At 42.8% G+C, this 6107-nt stretch overlaps 4 non-coding genes and 1 pseudogene across 4 annotated transcripts; 3 read left to right on the top strand and 2 right to left on the bottom strand.

Annotated features, from left to right (window-relative positions):
* Nucleotides 1–2575: 2575 nt before the first annotated feature.
* On the bottom strand, nucleotides 2576–2739 carry LOC132899045 (U1 spliceosomal RNA). Its single transcript, XR_009656617.1, has one exon. It is a non-coding gene; the product is annotated as a U1 spliceosomal RNA (small nuclear RNA).
* Nucleotides 2740–4290: 1551 nt separating this feature from the next.
* trnad-guc (transfer RNA aspartic acid (anticodon GUC)) lies at nucleotides 4291–4362 on the bottom strand. Its single transcript has one exon. It is a non-coding gene; the product is annotated as a tRNA-Asp (tRNA).
* Nucleotides 4363–4708: 346 nt separating this feature from the next.
* Nucleotides 4709–4816, top strand: LOC132896166 (U5 spliceosomal RNA; annotated as a pseudogene).
* A 188-nt stretch (nucleotides 4817–5004) lies between these two features.
* On the top strand, nucleotides 5005–5202 carry LOC132898745 (U2 spliceosomal RNA). The gene has a single exon (XR_009656577.1). It is a non-coding gene; the product is annotated as a U2 spliceosomal RNA (small nuclear RNA).
* Nucleotides 5203–5477: 275 nt separating this feature from the next.
* Nucleotides 5478–5659, top strand: LOC132898398 (U2 spliceosomal RNA). The gene has a single exon (XR_009656506.1). It is a non-coding gene; the product is annotated as a U2 spliceosomal RNA (small nuclear RNA).
* Nucleotides 5660–6107: the final 448 nt, after the last annotated feature.

Below are 6107 nucleotides of genomic sequence, written 5' to 3'. Positions count from 1 at the left end.
GGTTGTCTGTGTCTATGTGTCAGCCCTGTGATGACCTGGCGACTTGTCCAGGGTGTACCCCACCTTTCGCCCGTAGTCAGCTGGGATAGGCTCCAGCTTGCCTGCGACCCTGTAGAAGGATAAAGCGGCTAGAGATAATGAGATGAGATGAGAAAAGTATTATATTATAATAAACACTGAAGCAGAGGGAGCTCAGCTTCAGTGAGCTCCGAGGGCTCCGCCCAATTTAATCTCTGGGTTCGGAACCTGAAAAGTCGGTCCCCTTCCGGATAGAAGTTTTGTTTTTTGCTTTTTTTCCTGGTGCGAACCGTGACGACATCAGAGGGCGTGTTTTTAGTTTAGGATAAGTTTCTACATCTTCTTATGATTACTAGTTGGTCTGTGCTCGTATTTTGGAAGAAAGCAAATATCTGCTATGTCTGCAAGTCTTATGAAGACAAGGAGGCTCAGGCACCAAAGCGCAGTGTGTGGAGAAAATGTACCTGGCTCCGCATGTTGCTGGTGTTTTCACTTCTGCTCGCACGGCTTTCTGACCACCAGGGAAGAAATAAAAGAACAAAGCTTGCGGGCAAGCAATGCGATCCACCATCTCCGGACGACTGTTTACTTCTGCTGTGCACTGTGCAATGCCTTCTGTCGATGACGCATTCTTGATGACAAATTTCTGTTGAAAACTCATGGAGACCAAGGGCATCACTAGGCCTTTTTTACTGGGGCACATGCCCCAGTAAAAATCAGCTGTGCCCCAGTAAGAAAATGTTGAACGATTTTTGTAACAAACTAGTTTCTTTGGCAGATCATTTATCTACTGTAAGCTGTAGGACAGAGTGTGTTTCAAACTTCTATCGCCTCTTCTTTCTAACTAATTTTCTGATTGGTCTGGGAGATTCTCACTGTAAACATAGTGTGCGTGCGGCGTGCCATGAGTCCATTTAGCCTACTGGAGAGATGAGTCTACTCTTTGGATGAGTCAGAGAACGGGCTCTGGATGAGTTAAGGTAGTGCGAAGTTTTTGCAACAAAACTAAGCAAACCATATTCTAACAAACCCATTAAACTACATCGAATTAAATGATATTAAATTACTTTTCCAGATGGATATCAGACAATTCTTCTCACGAAGCAGAGACAGGGGCAGGGAAACAGTGACAGATGAGGAGGAGGGTGAGAGAGGTAAGATTAAGGTTGTAGGCTATGTGCTAGTCAGTCATAACTAACCAGCTAAGTTCGTAAATCGTGAGAGTTGAGGTGACATGTTTAGCATCAGCATGCATTAAAAGCCCAAATGCCAACAATAATTTTTTTGGGGACTGGGATGTGTTTTCCGTCTCATTGACCTATTTCTCGCATAACTTCATCCACAAGAGCATGAGAATTATCCACTTTGCATAGGTTGGGGACAGGAACGTTAAGGTGCATTGTGCGGGGGGGGCATTTTGTGTGTGTGTTGGGGAGGGGGGGTGCAGTGCCCCATCTCATCTCATCTCATCTCATCATCTCTAGCCGCTTTATCCTGTTCCACAGGGTCGCAGGCAAACTGGAGCCTATCCCAGCTGACTACGGGCGAGAGGCGGGGTACACCCTGGACAAGTCGCCAGGTCATCACAGGGCTGACACATAGACACAGACAACCATTCACACTCACATTCACACCTATGGTCAATTTAGAGTCACCAGTTAACCTAACCTGCATGTCTTTGGACTGTGGGGGAAACCGGAGCACCCGGAGGAAACCCACGCGGACACGGGGAGAACATGCAAACTCCACACAGAAAGGCCCTCGCCGGCCACGGGGCTCGAACCCGGACCTTCTTGCTGTGAGGCGACAGCGCTAACCACTACACCACCGTGCCGCCCCTGCAGTGCCCCAGTAAAGCTGAATTCCTAGTGACGCCCCTGATCAAGACCCTTGCTCGTGCCAAGGTTCCCAGAAGCCTGACCTAAACCCATTCAAGAACACGTTCCCTGGTGGTCGGAAAGCCGTGCGAGCAGAGCGAAAATAACAGCAACATGCAGAGCCAGCTACATTTTCTCCACATGTTGCACTTTGGTCCCTGAGCCCACTTGTCTTCATAAGACTTCAAACACATCGTGCAACTTGCACTCCAGCGCACAACATCAGGGGAGGGGAAAGAAGGAAGGAAGGATAGATAGATAGATAGATAGATAGAAAAGCCACCAGCTCTATTTTTGACTCTGTCAGGGTTATGGGAAAGAGGAGAGAGCAGGAACGCATTCCCCCACTTTCAGAAATTATGCAGTCGATATTCCTGCATTTGAGGAATTCACAAAGGTCTGCATGACCCCAGTGAAATTCTCTCCGTCCACGGTGCATCCTCAACAACCATTTTCTGCTCAAAACTCATGGAAACCCTAGCTGGGTGCTAAGGATAAAAGAAGCCTGAACAAAACCTGTTTCCTAGTGCTCAGAAACCCAGCAATACACAGAACCAGAGAATTTTTTTTCCACATGTTACCCTTAAGAGCATAACCCTTCTAGCTCCTCAAAGATTTAAAGCAGCTAGTAGCTCTTGATGTAAAACAGCTCTATCTTTGACTCCCACAGAATTAGGCAAAAGGGGAGAGCGCGAACGCAGTCCCCCACTATCAAAAATTATGCAGTTGAGATTCCTGCATTTGAGGAATTCACAAAAGTCAGCACAACCTGAGCGCAATGGCTAGGCCTCACTTTGGGCAAACCACCTTCTTGATCATGGTGTTGCCCCTGCCAGGTAAGTATGAGCTTCTTTGCCTGGCTGAGATGTAACCCTGCAAGGGTGTAGGCCGCTCCATGAGGGCAGGCAAAGCGTCTGAACAGGGTTTTGCATAATTTTTGGCCCCTCCTCTTCCAAGTCAGCACAAGACACTGGTGGTGATTTCATGTGCGCTCCCTCTACTGGTCAGACAAGATATGGACCCGACAAGACTTCGCACCAACCGACACGTAGCCCGTTTCCACCAACAGGGAATGGGTTCCGTTCTGGTTCGCGCACCAAAGTTTGATCCGTTCAGAGCATTTTGGTCAAAAATCCATTGGTTCGGACAGTGGTTAAATTGGCTTTTGTAAGGAGGGGGAGCTCTTCTTCACTCACAGTGGTCAATATCTCTCAAAACATTTTTATTTATCGCACCATCAGTTTAATACATATTTTATCAGCTTATGGCCTAGTTATTTATATCTCACATCAATGCACATATTGGTAACTTATTAAGCCTACGTTTCACCATCAATCTACACTGTAATTTGTAAAACCTATTCACAATATACACCACCAATTCACATATTAGCAATAGTTCTTTACATCTCATCAATCTACCGTATTATTTGCATTACTTGTTTACATCTCACACCATCAATTCACATATTAACAATAGTTCTTTACATCTCACACCATAAATCTACATCAATCAAATCAATTGTTTGCTAAACTTACTGACATGTCACAACATCAAACCACATATCAGCAATAGCCAGTCATTCCAATTTAATTTACAACTTTCCAAATAAGACTTAGATCAAGTTTCTCCTGCCTTTTCTGTCTCTGTCTACATGCTCCCGGGGAGACTCCCAGAGCATCCGGGAGACTAGGGATGTCTGAATTGTTTAATTTTGTTATTTAGTCTAGTCTTAGTACCCCACAGCAACCTCATAACTTTGGCCAACCAAAGCAACATTGGATTGGGGGTCAAGCGCGCGAGCCAATGGAAAAATCCAGGCTGCCAGTTCTCACTATCACGAGGGAGGTTTGCTAACGCTCCATGCGCAAAGATAGGTTAGTGGGCGTCCATTAAATTAGCTAACTCAATTTTCTGATATTTACCAGAAGCTAAGAACACAGAAAACTTTTTTTTTTGTCTGACTTTTACTAGACTTAGAAATAGAATATTATTAGCAGAACATCATCAGAGGGTCTACCATTGGCAATTCATAATAGTCATAATTGACATTAACATTGACTTTAGGCATATTAAAGTATGGTCTATAGTTACTGGATTTATCTAGATCTGTTACTATTAATAAGATTTAATTGACGCAAGATGTGGTTATTCATACACACACATTTTATATACATATGCTCAAGGGCACTTCAGCCCAACACCACCCCATGTTAACCGAACTACATGTCTTTGAACTGTGGGGTTAACCAGAGCTGACACAGGGAGAACACGCAAACTCCACACAGAAAGGCCCCCACCAGCCGCTGGGCTCAAACCCAGAACCTTCTTGCTGTGAGGCGACAGTGTGAACCACTCCATCCCCCTGCTGCACAAGTTAATAAATGTTTAAAGTCTCCCCGTCGGGGAATCGAACCCCGGTCTTCCGCGTGACAGGCAGAGATACTGTCCACTATACTAACAAGGATGACGCACCAACCCTCATTTATCAATAAAAAATGTGGTATGGAAAGCACTTACTGCTGGGGTCAACACCGTTCCTGTCAATAATCAAACTCCAGCTGTTGTTTTCATATTTAATTTATAGGCCTACATCCGTGATATTGGACAGATCACACAGCACTCAACTGTTCCTTTTCAAAATTCAAAACCACCCACCCCGCTTGCCTATCTATCTATCTATCTATCTATCTATCTATCATTCTTTCAAAAAAGCTCGTTGGTCAGACATTTCTCTGCCTGCGTGCAATGGCTAATAAAGCTGTAAAGGCACCTCCAATCCAGTGTCACTAACCTGATCCAGTGTTAAGTGCAGCTCAGGTTTCTCTTCATTGACGCATAAATCTTTCGCCTTTTACTAAAGATTTCTGTGGAGAGAAATGAGTTCAGTATATTTTTGCAGGCTTTGCTCTGGTAGACCTGAACATTTTTAGTCAACAAATGTTAGAACTGTTGATCTTTTTGTATGGAAGCATCTCCCACACGCCCCAAAAGATGATGTCTCTCTTCAAAAGGATCCAGCTGTTGGGGGCGGAGTCTAGCTGTGTTTACCTTTCTGGATTTTAATATGTGGAAGTGGTATATTTAAAGCCATTAGCTGCAATAAATTATTATTTATTCGCATTTTGGCTAGGATCAAGTGTAATATCTATTCTAATCAATTTAATATTTGATTTGTTCTTTAAACGAGAGTGTTATATCCAGCAGGTTTTTTTTTTTAGAGTAAGGAGCTGGGATTGGAGTTTGCTCTTTTCATATACCAATCTAATGTTATAGTACATCTGTCTTTGTTCTCAAGAGAGCTTTTTTCCCCTTATTTAACACACTCTTTAAATGAAGTTGATCAATGTTTTTTTTTAGAGTAGAGAATAAAAATAAGAATTTGTTCCTTTTATTGTATACATTCATATGGTACTATAGTAGATTTAGGAATGGTTACCTTATTTTAAAAAAGAAAAAAAATTATTTTGCCTGCCCTAACTTTTTTCCCTATTTTTTGGTTTTCTCCATGCTCAACAACACAGGTGTAGAATTGGGTGTGGGCGGTATGGGAGAGAAATGTTAACGAGTTCAACGTAAGTTATTGCTTTTCGGCCTTTTGGTTAAGGTCAAGTGTGGTATATCTATTCTTATCAATTTAATATCTGATATGTTCTGTAAATGAAAATGTTATATCAAGCAGATTATTTTTTTTAGAACAGGGAGCTGGAATGGGGGTTTGCTCCTATCAACCTGATATTGTAGTATTTTCAGGAATAATGCCTTTGCTCAAAAAAAGGATTTTTTAATTCTTATTTGACACTCTTTCAGTGAAGTTAATAAATGTTTTTTTTTTTTTACAGTAGAGAATTAAAATAGGAATTTGGTTCTTTTATTCTATACGCTCATGTGGTATTATCCTAGATTAAGGAATGGTTACCGTATTTTAAAAAAGAAAGAAAAAAAAATTATTTTGCCTGCCCTAACTTTTTCCCTATTTTCTGGTTTTCTCCATGCTCAACAACACAGGTGTAGAATTGGGTGTGGGCGGAATGGGCGTGTCCCTACCAATATTTCTGATTGAAGAAAAAAAATCCCGCCCCGTGCGCGGCACACAAAGGGTTACTGTAGGTTTCCACTGGGCAAAACACCACGCCCAGTTCGCTCATGAATATTCACTCTGGGGGCGTGGCCGCGAAAATAGCCTGCACTTTTGGCGACCGTGTCAATTAG

The sequence above is a fragment of the Neoarius graeffei genome, chromosome 1 (assembly GCF_027579695.1).
Source record: "Neoarius graeffei isolate fNeoGra1 chromosome 1, fNeoGra1.pri, whole genome shotgun sequence".
NCBI classification, from domain to species: domain Eukaryota; kingdom Metazoa; phylum Chordata; class Actinopteri; order Siluriformes; family Ariidae; genus Neoarius; species Neoarius graeffei.
The sequence above is the reverse complement of the archived record's forward strand: the minus strand, read 5'-3'. Positions and strand labels throughout refer to the sequence as shown.